We start from the raw sequence: 14,327 nt of genomic DNA on the forward strand, positions 1-14,327 counted from the left end.
GCAAAACTCCCATTGGTTTCAGTAATTGGGTCCAAAATTTGCTTCTGTGTTTGAGTTCCAACCTCTAAAGTACTTTTCTGAGAAAGCTGTGATTGAGTGAGAACAGGCTCAGAGTAGAAGTGTGACTGGATCATCTCACTGAGTCATTTTGCAGTCTTGGGGCCAGACTGTTTGTCTCTGTGTAGATGTGCAGGGGGAGGGCATGTGCAGGGACCAGACACAGCCTAGTGCTTGTACTGAGCATCAAGACTTCTCCAGGAGAGCACTGATAGAAGTGTCCACAGAGGAATCATGGCCCCACACTGAGAGCTGGAAGTCCGTGCTACATCATGGGAAAGGGTATGACAACAGTCATGCTTGCCTGCAAGCTCCCAAAGCTCCTGCACGCATTGTACCTACCTCAGTGACAGCACAACTCTTAGAATCCCTGATAGGGTAATAAATATCTGCATCCCTTCTGCCCGGCTGCAGGTTAAAGGCACATTCCAGGCTTAATTCAAGATATTCTTCCAGTTAACTTACAGCATTTGTCCTGTGTTCTTGGCCAAAATAGTCTTCCTCTAATGGCTTTCAATATGCTATGTGCAGTTGGCTGCTACATTGCAGCCCAGATGTGACTGAATTTTACCGATGCTATGTTGTTTGCAAAGCATAATCTTTTAGGATGAAAGACTATGTATATAAGACTTGTGACGGGGTATAGGTACCCCATTGTTGAATGATAAAGGGGTTAAACCTTCACTGGATTGGAATAGCACAGCCCATAGGGGGACTGCCTTAGGTGTGGGCCTGAAGAGAAGCTGACAGCTGAGCCTCATGCTAAAGGAAGTCGCAAAACCCCTAAAGCTTCCAGTGGGGTAGAGAGGTGGTCCCAAGAAAGGGGAGTTTCTTCCAAACAGAGAGGAGAGGTCTGGAGCCTAAGGGAGTGGATCATAGCACACCCTCTTCTTTATCCATTCTTTTTCCTTACACAGGGTAAAACTGGGACCACGTGGCCACAGAATTCTTATTGTGTGGTTGTTTCAGTTAGGTCGCCCTGACAAAAAGGGAACAATGAAAGATGAATTGCCTCCTAGGAAGAAAACAGTCTGAAGAACGAGCTGGGGTTTTGTTTTTGTTTTGCAATTCCTTCCTGGCTTAAAAGGATTGAGGCAACGACTGTGTTACAAGACTCTATAAGTATAAAATAATTGTATATACACACACACACACCCCCTTGGTTTCTATTCCTCTCTTTTTGGGTAGATTTCAATTTGAAAATCAATTAAAAAAATTAGAAAACATAAAGAAGATATGACACCATGGAAGCACACGAACCAAGAGTATTCCATTTTACCAACACGCATGACTTTTTAAATGGTGTATGGTGAAACTACATTACTAGTCCTGAAACAACCAGTGTTCCATCCTGAAAGTGTCCACCACTGCCTCTCCTTTGCCTTCTGCACCTTAAGCCAATTTTCTATCCTGTGTCCTATTTTGCCTCCTACTCCATGACCTTAACCATTGAACTCTGATGTGAAACCTTGTCCAAATACTAGGGCTGTCGATCAATGGCCATTAACTCATGTGGTTAATTAAAAAAAATTAACTGTGATTTAAAAAATTATTCGTGATTAATTGCACTGTTAAACAATAGAATACCAATTGAAATTTCTTAAATATTTTTGGATATTTTTCTACATTTTCAAATATATTGAGTTCTATTATAACATAGAATACAAAGTGTACAGTGCTTACTTTATATTATTATTATTTATTACAAATATTTGCACTGTAAAAATGATAAACAAAAGAAAATATTTTTCAATTCATCTCATACAAGTACTGTAGTGCAATCTCTTTATCGTGAAAGTGTAACTTACAAATGTAGATTTTTTTTGTTACATACTGCACTCAAAAACAAAACAATGTAAAGCTTTAGAGCCTACAAGTCCACTCAGTCCTACTTTTTGGTCAGCCAATTGCTAAGACAAACAAGTTTATTTACATTTACGGGAGATACTAGTGACTGCTTCTTGTTTACAATGTCACCTGAAAGTGAGAACAGGCGTTCGCATGGCACTTTGGTAGCTGGTGTTGCAAGGTATTTATGTGCCAGATATGCTAAACATTCATATGTCCCTTCATGCTTCAGCCACCATTCCAGAGGACATGCTTCCATACTGATGATACTCGTTAAAGAAATAATGTGTTAATTAAATTTGTGCCTGAACTCCTTGGGAGAGAATTGTATGTCTACTGTTCTGTTTTACCCACATTCTGCCATACATTTCATGTTAAAGCAATCTCGGATGACTGCTTGGCAGGCCGCAGGACATAACTCCGGGGTGGGGGGGGAGGGGAGCTTGGCGGGCCACAGGACATAACTCCGGCGGGGGAGCTTGGCAGGCCACAGGAAATAACTCCGGGGGAGGGGGAAGTGGAGCTTGGCATGCCGCAGGAAATAACTCCGGGGTGGGGAAGGGGAGCGGGCCACAGGAAATAACTCCGGGGGGGGAAGGGGAGCTTGGCGGGCCACAGGAAATAACTCCGGGGGGGGGGGGGAGCTTGGCAGGCCACAGGAAATAACTCCACGGGCCACATGTGGCCCGCAGGCCTCATGTTTGAGACCCCTGATCAAAATGAACATGTGTCGGTCCACTCTGCTTTGGATTGTTAATGAGCAGAATCTGTCATCAGCGTGGACGCATGTTTTATGGAATGGTGGTTTAAGCATGAAGGGACATATGAACTTTAGTGCATCTGGCATGTAAATATCTTGCGAGGCCAGCTGCAACAGTGCCATGTGAACACCTGTTCTCACTTTCAGGTGACGTAAACAAGATGTGGGCAGCATTATCTCCTGCAAATTGTAACCAAACTTGTTTGTCTGAGTGACTGGCTGACCAAGAAGTAGGACTGAGTGGACTTGTAGGGTCTAAAGTTTTACATTGTTTTATCTTTGAATGCAGTTATTTTTTGTACATAATTCCACGTTTGTAAGTTCAACTTTCAATATAAAGAGATTGCACCACAGTACTTGTATTAGGTGAATTGAAATATACTATTTCTTTTGTTTTTTACAGTGCAAATATTTGTAATAAAAATAAATATAAAGTGAGCACTGTACACTTTGTATTCTGTGTTGTAATTTAAATTAATATATTCAAAAATATAAAAAAATCCAAAAATATTTAAATAAATGGTATTCTATTATTTTTTAACAGTGCGCTTAATTGCTTAATCACTTAATTTTTTTAATCGCTTAACAGCCCTACCTTTTGAAAACCAAAATATGCCACGTCCATTGAATTTCCATTATCCATCATGGCAGTAATATCATCAAAGACTCCAGAGGGTTAGTTAAGCTTGACCTTCCCTTCCTGAATCTTTGCTGTCGGACTATTCTGAACTAAACAATTTAAATGTACTCATTTAAAACGGTCTGCGAGGAAAATCTTGGAAACTTTCCTCAATACATTTCCTGAAATGTATTAATTTAAAATGGCCTGCTTTTGTCTCTTGACACTTTGACCAAATAATGGAGTTATTTGTGTCACTTTCCAACCCTCCTCTGAAATCTGGATCAAATCTGCTATGCTCTGTGATACAGGAGGGCCAGGGAGCAGTGGGAAGTGGTAGAAGGGAAGTATATAAACCCTAGGTTAATTAAGGCGTGGTTCCCTGTAGACTAGGGAGGGTTGCTACAGCTTAATTGGAGCACCTGTAACCAATTAAGGCCTTGTTAGAAACCTAATAAAACTCCCTGCTTCAGGCAGTCGGGGAAGGAGAGAGGACTGGAGCTTGGAGGTGTGCTGTTAGACTTGGAGGAACAGAAAACCGGAATAAGGGAGACCCTGCCCCAGCAGGGAAGGGACATTCCCTCCCCCAGCGTTTAAGGACTGAAGGTACCCCACCCAAAGGAAAAGAGGGTAAGAACCTGCAGGGGTTGAGAGGGGCTGGGACTCAGAGTGAGAACCAAACCCAGACCCCTCTCCCGCTTCCCTCCTTTACCACCTTCCTGGGCCACTAGTGGGGCCCTCGGTGCCCCAAGAGCAGGGGTAAGGGGTGGTATTTTAGCCCCCCCCCACCAAGAAAAGCGCAGGACCCACCATACTATATCGACCATCTTGTCACACGTGGTGTCAGGAGTGGGATCTCTGCACTGTGAACATAATCCAGAGTGGGTCACAACCACCCTGCCTCAAGATGGAGGATCTGGTCAAAGCACTGGTGCAAGCCACTGCCCCCCAGCAGGAGGCTACCCGGGTTCAGGCAGCTGCCCACAGGAGGCCACGTAGCTGCAGCAAGAGACCAATCACCTGCTGATGACCCAGGCCACCCAAGATCAGGCCATGCTGCAGGAACTAGTGAACCAAGTAAAGGTCCTTACAGAGCTGAGCCACAGGTATGATGGGACACGGACCATACGGGCCAGCTACTGTCTGCAGAAAATGACCCGGGAGGATGATGTGGAGGCGTACCTCCTGGCTTTTGAGAGGACAGCTCCGAGGGAGGCCTGGCCCCGAGACCAGTGGTCAGGGATCCTTGCCCCATTTTTGTGTGGGGAGGCCCAGAAGGCCTACTATGATATGACCACAGAGGAGGCAGCAGATTACCCCCGACTGAAGGCAGCGATCCTAGCCAGGGCAGGGGTAACAACGGCCTTGAGAGCCCGTAGGTTCCATGAATGGCAGTACTGTGAAGACAAGTCACCGCGATCACAACTATTTGACCTAATCCATCTAGCCCGGAAGTGGTTACTCCCGGAGGCTCTCAGCTCAGAGAAAATGATGGAGCTCCTGGTACTGGACCACTATACAAGGGGACTACCCTCGGGCCTCCGAGCCTGGGTAGGCCAGAATGACCCCTCCACCTATGACGAACTAGTCACCCTTATAGAGAGACAACTGGCAGCCCGTGAACTGTTTGAAACCCCGGGAGGTGAAGCACGGCGTTTTAGGAAACCAGTCCCAACCCCGAGGCCCCAGATCATCGAGAACTCCAGGAAAGCCATAGCTGGAAGAACAGGCACCAAGGAGCGGCCTGAGGGTCCTGGGGGAGAGGGTTGGGGAAGCGAGTCAGAGGGCCCAAGACAGAGGGCAACCTCCGGAATGAGATATCGCTGTTATGAGTGTGGGAAGTTGGGGCATATAGCAGCCCAGTGCCCCAACAGGGAGGAGCCCATGCAATGTAATCTGGGGGATCCCAGGGACCAATGTGGCCTAATCAGCCTGGTGGGGGTTGCGATGGCCCAACATGAGTATACCAGGCCAGTAAAGATGAATGGCATCCAGACCATAGCTTTGGTGGACTCTGGGAGTGCTGTCACATTGGTCTCAGGGAAATTAGTGGGGCAAGACCAACTGAGCCGGGCCAAGAGCACTGGAATGACATGTGTCCATGGCACAGTAAATTTCTACCCCACAATTCCAATACGGATTGAGATCCAGGGAAGTACTACCAAGATGACTGAAGGGGTGGTCACCAAGCTCCCCTACCCAGTCTTAATTGGCAGGGACTTTCCTGGGTTTGAGAACCTACTCCTCCACCCTTGAGTTAGGGAAGGGAAGTAAACCCCGAGCAGAATGTGAGGTACCCATGGATGATCCTACCACAATTTTTGCTGGGTTTTCCCCAGAGTTATTTTCACCCTCTGGGAAGTCCTGGAAATCCAGACGGGAAAGGAGAGCAGACAAAAGTTCAGGATCTTGGCAGCAAACCAGAAAGCTGCCCTGGTTGGGAGGAAGGCTCATGGAGACCCAGAGATGGCCCCCAGCATGAGCAGAAGCACCCCAAAAGAAGGAGGGGAACCCAAGTCAATAGAATCAGGCCAGATTGGTCCCGTACGCGAATGTTTTGGGCAGGACCAAGCCGATGACCCACTATATGCAAACGTGAGGGAGAAGGTAGTAGAGGTAAATGGCGTGCCAGTAGAAGGGAAAACCAGAGGCACAGGGCCATACTATATAATCAAGCAGGATCTGTTGTACTGAGTAGTGCCAATACGGGGGGAAGTAGTAGAACAGCTCTTGGTGCCACGGAAGCACACAAGGGCTGTATTAGAATTAGCTCACAGTCATCTGTTTGGGGGACATTTAGGAGCAGACAAGACCCTGGATAGAGTCCTAAGAAGGTTCTACTGGCCGGGGGTATGGGCAGAAGTCCAACACTATTGCACCTCCTGCCCAGAGTGCCAGCTGCATAGTCCCCGACCTCAGTTAAGGGCCCCGTTGGTACCCTTGCCCATAACTGAAGTTCCTTTTGAAAGAATAGCAATGGATCTAGTGGGCCCACTAGAAAGAACAGCCCGGGGCCACCGAAGCATACTTGTCATCCTGGACTACGCTACACGGTACCCCGAAGCCATTCCTTTAAAGAACCCCATGTCCAAGGCAATCGCAAAAGAACTGGTGCAGGTTTTTGCTAGGGTAGGCATCCCTAAGGAGATCTTGACAGATCAAGGGACTCCCTTCATGTCGAGAGTAATGAAAGACTTATGTACCCTGCTCCGCATCCAAGCCTTGCGGACCTCGGTCTATCATCCCCAAACAGATGGTCTGGTTGAGCGATTTAACCGCACTCTCAAGAGTATGATCCGAAAGGTGGTGGCCCAAGACGGAAAAGATTGGGATACCCTCCTACCATATCTGATGTTTGCAATACGAGAAGTTCCCCAAGCCTCTACTGGTTTCTCCCCCTTCGAGCTACTGTATGGATGCCACCCACGTGGCATATTAGACATCGCGAAGGAGGAATGGGAGGAACAACCCAACCCAGGGAAGAATGTCATTGCACATGTAGCCCAGATGAGAGAATGAATAGCCCAAGTGACCCCCATAGTACGAGAGCATTTGGAGAAAGCACAAGAGGCCCAACGAACCTACTACAATCATCGGGCAAAAACATGGAAATTTCAACAAGAACAGGTGCTGGTGCTGGTACCAACAGCAGAAAGTAAGCTCCTGGCCAGTTGGCATGGACCCTATGAGATCGTGGAAGCTGTTGGGGAGGTGAATTATAAGGTAAAGCAGCCAGCCTGCCGAAGGCCAGAGCAGATCTATCATGTCAACTTACTGAAACCCTGGCACGATGGGGACATGTGCCTGGCCATCCTGCCGCCCACAAGGGCAGGTAAGGATATCCCCTGAATTAGCCCCAGAACAACGAACAGAGGTCATCGAAATGATCCAGCGGAACCAAGATGTGTTCTCCACACAACCAGGCTGTATGACGCTGATCCAACACCACATTGTCACCTGTCCCAGAGCAAGGGTGACCATAAAACCATATCGCATACCGGAGGTAAAAAGAGAAGAAATTAGGGCAGAAGTAAGGAAGATGCTGGAACTTGGGGTGATTGAGGAATCCCACAGCCAGTGGTCCAGCCCTATTGTCTTGGTCCCCAAGCCTGATGGCACCGTGAGGTTTTGTAATGACTTTCGGAAGTTAAATGAGATATCCCAATTCGATGCCTACCCGATACCACGTGTTGATGAGCTGGTGGATCAGTTAGGCAAGGCCCGATACTTGACCACCTTGGACTTGACAAAAGGCTACTGGCAGATCCCCCTGGCTGAGGACGCCAAGGAAAAAACCGCTTTCTCTACACCTGACAGCCTCTTCCAATATACCGTCCTCCCTTTTGGGCTCCATGGGGCCCCCGCAACTTTCCAGCGATTGATGGACAGATTACTTCGACCCCATGCCAAGTATGCTTCTGCCTATTTAGATGACGTGGTAATCCATAGTCCTGACTGGGAGACACACCTGGGGAAAGTGGAAGCAGTACTAGATACTCTTAGACAGGCTGGCCTCACCGCTAACCCATCCAAATGTGCAATAGGGCTAGCTGAGGCCAGATATCTTGGGTATGTAGTCGGAAGGGGCCTGGTGAAGCCCCAGTGGAACAAAGTGGAGGCAATACAGAAATGGCCCCACCCAAGCCAAAAAAACCAAGTCAGAGCATTCTTAGGGATAGTAGGGTACTATCGCCGGTTCATCCCTCACTTTGCCACAAGGGCAGCATCTCTGACGAACCTAATAAGAGCTCGGGGCCCAGAGATAGTTAAGTGGACCAAGGAAGCAGAGGAAGCTTTTACAGACCTAAGGACAGCCCTTTGCAGCCATCCAGTGCTCATAGCCCCAGATTTCACAAAGGAATTCATCCTACAAACAGACGCCTCAGAGGTAGGTCTTGGGGCCGTCCTTTCACAGATGGTGGGAGATGAGGAGCACCCGATCCTTTACCTCAGCCGAAAGCTCCTGCCCAGGGAGCAACAGTATGCCGTAGTAGAAAAGGAATGCCTAGCAATTAAATGGGCCATGGAGATTCTACGGTACTACCTACTTGGGCGGCAGTTCACCCTTGTGAGGGACCACATCCCGCTCCAATGGATGCACACAAATAAGGAGAGGAATGCACAAATGACTAGATGGTTCCTGTCCCTACAACCTTTTCACTTCCGGATCCAGCATAGAGACGGCAGCCAACACAGCAATGCGGACGGCCTATCACGACAACACTGTCTTTCGTCCCAGGTAGCCCAACCCCATGGCGTTGAGCAGGGGAGGGGAATATGTGATACAGGCGGGCCAGGGAGCAGTGGGAAGTGGTAGAAGGGAAGTATATAAACCCTAGGTTAATTAAGGCGTGGTTCCCTGTAGACTAGGGAGGGTTGCTGCAGGTTAATTGGAGCACCTGTAATCAATTAAGGCCCTGTTAGAAACCTAATAAAACCCCCTGCTTCAGGCAGTCAGGGGGAAGGAGGAAGAGAGGCCTGGAGCTTGGAGGTGTGCTGTTAGACTTGGAGGAACAGAAAACCGGAGTAAGGGAGACCCTGCCCCAGCAGAGGAGGGACGTTCCCTCCCCCAGCGTTTAAGGACTGAAGGTACCCCACCCAAGGGTGAAGAGGGTAAGAACCTGCAGGAATTGAGAGGGGCTGGGACTCAGAGTGAGGAGCAAACCCAGACCCCTCCCCCGCTTCCCTCCTTTACAACCTTCCTGGGCCACTAGTGAGGCCCTTGGTGCCCCAAGAGCAGGGGTAAGGGGTTGTATTTTAGCCCCCCCACCCCCACCAAGAAAAGTGCAGGACCCACCATACTATATCGACCATCTTGTCACAGCTCTTACAAATATCAGTTAAGCATTCCACAATTTCTTAGCCCAGCCCTGTGTATATTCACTGATGAGCCCCCACCCTGTGGTCTGTTATTGATTATCCATCTCGTGCTTTGGAAATGATACTGTAATGCTTTCTTCAAATGAGTCATCACAGAAATGCACCATAAAGAATGGTGCATAAACTGTATTACCTCAGGAGTAGCCCCCAGAGCCATTCTGACTCAAACACCTCTTTGAGTCTCAGTTCCTTCAGTTTCGTCTTTGATCCCAGGTGGTAGTTTTCTGTTGGACGATACCAGTAGCAAGTTACTACTGCCCATACCCTTTTCCCTCGCTTTCTTCCCTCTTCCTCCTGGTACTGGCTTAGCTGCTTGGCCAGGATAGGGGCAGGAGTAGAGTCACAACTCTACCCATTCCCAATCCATTTCCCATTTACCTGCTCCAGGGAGTAAGTGGTGAGTAGCTCCATTTTTTCCTGTGTGCCTGGTCCCAAGTCAAGGTGCAATGGGAACTCTTACTCACTTGGGCAGGTCTGGAGTCCGAGTACAAATCTAGCCCTGAATAACATGACAAGGAACTGAGGCAGGGAGTGCTGCGGGCTAGTTCAGACTGAAAGCTTTGTAGGAAAAAAATGGCTGATTAATAAGATTAAAAGAAGAAAACACCACACCCAGTAAACCAGCTTTGGTCCAAAAGGTAGGTGAAATTGCCAAAGAGAGCTCCTCTTTAAAAGGCCCAGTTGCCTTCTCTGAGACCAGCATTCTACTAGTTTCCCTGGATATGTTTCACAGAGCAGCAGTGCCAAGGGATTTTCAGTGGTTGGCTCCAGTGTTCTCTTTTGAGCCATTTTGTCTGCTCCTGCAGGAGATGAACAGAGGACCCAGACTCCCCCTCCTCTGACAGTGCAGGTCTTCAGGAGTCATGCTTCCACAGAGTGCTCCTCTGCACTCTACGGTAGTGCAGTAATAGCCAGGGAGGTTGACTCTATGTGAGATAATTCTGCCTTAACTCCTGTGCAGATTTCCAGTCAGAAATCTACGTAGGGATCAGTCCTGCAAGGTGCAAAAAGCACGTAAGCACATGCTTAACTTACAACATGTCACTAGCTCCATTGCCTTCAGGGGAATTACTCACACGCTTAAAGTTAAAAATGTTCTTAACTGTTTGGGAGCTAGAGTGCACCTCACAGGATCGATCCCATAGTCCTGAGGGGAATATACAGTATCATGCAACTGCTCCCTGAATCCACTCCTCCCACCACAGCTCTGGCATCCTAAACCCAGAGGTGATAGTAAGCCGGTACGCCCCAGTACGTCGTACTGGCAAGAGCCGGTGCGCTGTACTGGGGCGGCCCGGCTTCCCCAGGCGGCAATTTAAAGGGCCTGGGGCTCCCAGCAGTGGCTGGAGCCCCAGGCCCTTTAAATTGCCGCCAGAGCCCCGCTGCTGGAGCCCTGGGGTAGCGGCAGTGGGGGTCCAGGGTTATTTAAAGGGCCACGGCTCCCGCTGCCTCTACTGCCCTGGGCCCTTTAAATAGCCGCCGGAGCCCTGCCGTTGCTACCCCAGGGCTCTGGGGGCTATTTAAAGGGCCGGGGCAGTAGAAGCAGGGGAGCCCCGGGCCCTTTAAATAGCCGCCGGAGCCCTGCTGCTGGAGCCCTGGGGTAGCAGCGGCAGCCGGGGGCTCCGGCAGCGGTTTAAAGGGCCCGGAATGGTAGCGGCGGTCTAACTGCCCTGACCCTAGGCGCGTGGACCATCACACATGGTGGAGAATGGGGGCAACGCCCAGGACCTGCTGAAAGGTCCAGTAGAGGGAATCTAGATGATGGGATCCCCACCGCCGTCCAAGATGGATACAGAGAAGTTTGTAAAGTGGATACTGGAGAATCAGCAAGAGCAGGCAGCCCAACAGCGACAACAGGCTCACATGATGCAGCAGATGACCCAGCACCAGAAACAACAGCAGCAGCTCCTTCAAGAGTTGGCTGCCCAGCAACAATTACAACAGGAATGCCTAGTCCAACAAGTGGCAACTCTACTGCGCCCACTGGGAGCCCCAGCCCCCGCACCTACGGGAGCGGGAGAGGCTTCAGTGAGGCTACCAATTCGCCTCACTAAGATGGGACCAGGTGACAACCCTGAGGCATTCCTGGTCACGTTCGGGTTGCCACTGCTACTCGGTGGCCCCCAGAGCACTGCTAGCCCCTTATTTGGTGGGACAGGCGCAGACGGTCTACCATAACCTTGATCCCTGAGAGGCCTTGGAGTACCCCTGGATGAAAGCGGCCATTTTAGACCAGACCAGCATTAGCCCAGAGACATACTGCCAGCACCTCCGTAAAGAAGAGTACCCCCACGGGGCTCGACCTCAGACTGTGGCCCAACGGATACGGGATCTCTGTTGGAGATGCTTAGACCCAGAAGCCTTGACCGGGCCCCAGGTGGCGGAGATGGTGACGCTTGAACAGTTCACCCAGATCCTCCCGGCAGGAGGCTGCCATACCCCAATGCTATAGACTCTGGCCACTAGGCCACGCCGCCCTGAACCGAAGGGTGGCGCTACAGAGTCTGGCTGCTACAGACTCTGGCCACCCTAGGGGCGTGGACCATCACACTTACCATCTCCTGTTTATGGTAAAAGCTTTCGATTTTTTACAATCACCACTTTAACAAAGGGTGCAATGGTTTGAATTGACATTGTCTACCCTGTATATCTGCAGTACACTTGAGCACTTTAATGGAGTGGCTTTTTGTATGTTTAAAAAGACAGCACTTTTTATCCATCATTATGGTTATCTTTAATACCCTCTCAAATGCTTTGGGGAAATCCTCATATGAATGTTAAATAAATTAATAAAAATAATAGTTAATTATTAATAATATGAGACTAGGGTCTTATAATACTTGACCTCCAAGTCTTGTCTACTTTTAGGATTGGGGAGGCCTCTGAAGTCATTGACAATTAAGAACTTCCTTTGCTTACTTGTAGGATATTATAAACCCACAAATTTTGGATCCAAATCTGAAGTTTCATAAAAGTGTTGGAATTAGATAAATTCAGGGTTTCTGCCATTTCCCATGTAGTGATCTTACATTGTGGAGTGGGAAAGTGGTTTTTATTTTACTGTGAGACTGCTAAAAATATTTGGGATGAAATTTTTGTCTGGAATAAATTAGCATCATTCTCTGACCTGGACTACAGTTAATTTTCTGTATGTGCAGGTAATTCAGACTGGTAGGGTGAACAAAATGAGCAATCAGAGAAAAGAAAATCATCTCTGACTGGCTCAGAAAATAACTGATCTTTTAGGTGGCCATAGCCATATTTTCCTCCTGAGCATGGCTACCCATCCATAGCTAATCCCCAGTGGGAATGCCACAACTGAGCTGGCAGGACATCCTTCTCTAGTGCGAGGTGAACATCTGATAACATCAACATTGTATTTCATTTACGGATTACTATATGAGAAGCAGGGTATTCCATGCTGAATACAGTACACCTTAGGAGTGGGTGTGAATCCTAAAACTGTAAACCAAGTGACTATAACCACTCAAGAAGTGCTCTCTGAAAATGTTATCAGTATAGTGATATTGACAGCTGACTCAGGTTACTACAAGTGAATGAACCATCCAATTAGCCTGACTATTGACATCTTCTCTGGTCATTCTTACTAGGTGCTGGGATGATCAGGTGAGCAAATTAGAAGACTCAGTCTGCTGTCAGTGTTTGTACATAAGTGTGAAAATGCTTATTAAGAAATGTAGTATCATCATTAGAATGCATTTAAATTAGTTGTTAAAACAGTAGTAAAAATTAAAATGCCTAGATCTCAGACAATAGATTTGAAAAGTTAATGGTTATTGCAAACTCACTTGCTAGCAGACATTTACAGCTCGAATCACACGTTTCAGAAATCACAGCTAATATCAACTTCTTTGATAAGATGACAGAATTTGTAGGAGACATGAATGGGTTAATTCAAGGCTAACAGCTATTGCAAACCCTAAGGAGCTTATAATTGTGAACTGGCTGTTTCTCAGCTGAAGGATAGTAGATACTTAAGACATCCATTGGGAACCCTCTCCATGCTCCAACATTAATAGCATAATAATGTTGTGCTATTTATTGTATTTTCACCATCCAAATGAGGCTTTTAACTTTGTAAACATTAGTGAATTTCCAGTAACCTTACAGCGTTCCTGTGATGTAGATATTATTGTTCGTGTTTTAGAAGTGGGGGAACTGAGGCACAGAGAAGTCCAAGGTGCTGAGAACCTTCAGGTCCCATCAATTTCCAATGGAGTTAAGGATGCTCAGCACCCTCTGCAAATCAGCCCATAAGTGACTTCCCACTGTCGTACTCTATGGCAGAGCCAGAACCCTGAACCCAGATTTCTTGATTCCCAGACCTACAAGCGCCGGCTTCCAGTTGTCCCAGGAAGTGCTTAACCCCCACTCCACCCCTTCACCCAAACCCCACCCCCACGTCGCCTCTTCCCACCCCCGCGCCGCCTCTTCCAGTCCCTGCCCCACCTCTTCCCTGCCTCTTTCCACCCCCTTCCAGAGGTGGACAAGAGCGCTGAGAGGGTGGGGGAGGAGTTGATCAGCAAAGCCACCGGTGGGCAGGAGGCACAGGGGGGAGAGGGAGAGCTTGGCTGCCAATGTGTGCTAAGCACCCACTAATTTTTTCCTGGAGCACCTACAGAGTCAGCACCTATGCCCAGACCTATGCCTTAAGCACAGAATCAGTCTTCTTCCCTCTGTGTGTGTGGTAAAAAAAAAATGTTCTCACCTTTCATCTCTGTTGGCAAAGAGGACAGAGAGTTACCCTGACACAGCATCTGGGGATTCCCCTGTTGTAGAGGGAAGGCCCAGGTGACATAAAACCAGCACCAAGTTCTGTCTCATACAATAGGAATAGAGAGCATTCCTTGTCAGGCTGAAAGGACGGGGCAAAGATGAAGTGCAGGGTGCTTTGGCAATCTTCCACCAGCAGAGCAGTCTTTAAAGGATCACTCTTGTCAACATAATCTCGGGTGGCCCTTAGATTGCTTTAAATTGTGCCAGAGATTGGTTTGGCCCCCAGTCAGACCAAGAATTGGGGAGCAGAAAAGAGCCTTGACGCTATCTTCCTTCTCCACACTGCAAGAACTGCTCTGCTAGTTCCAGGCATCTGGCTCACTGGTGTTACCCATTGCTGCTCTTCTGGCTGAGTTCTGGATTTGT

General features: G+C 48.3%; 1 protein-coding gene across 1 annotated transcript in view; it reads left to right on the top strand.

Annotated features, from left to right (window-relative positions):
- CACNA1C (calcium voltage-gated channel subunit alpha1 C) overlaps window positions 1-14,327 on the top strand; it is a 734,131-nt gene that overhangs the window by 490,463 nt on the left and 229,341 nt on the right. The window lies entirely within an intron of this gene.

This window comes from Malaclemys terrapin, chromosome 1, assembly GCF_027887155.1.
Source record: "Malaclemys terrapin pileata isolate rMalTer1 chromosome 1, rMalTer1.hap1, whole genome shotgun sequence".
NCBI lineage: Eukaryota > Metazoa > Chordata > Testudines > Emydidae > Malaclemys > Malaclemys terrapin.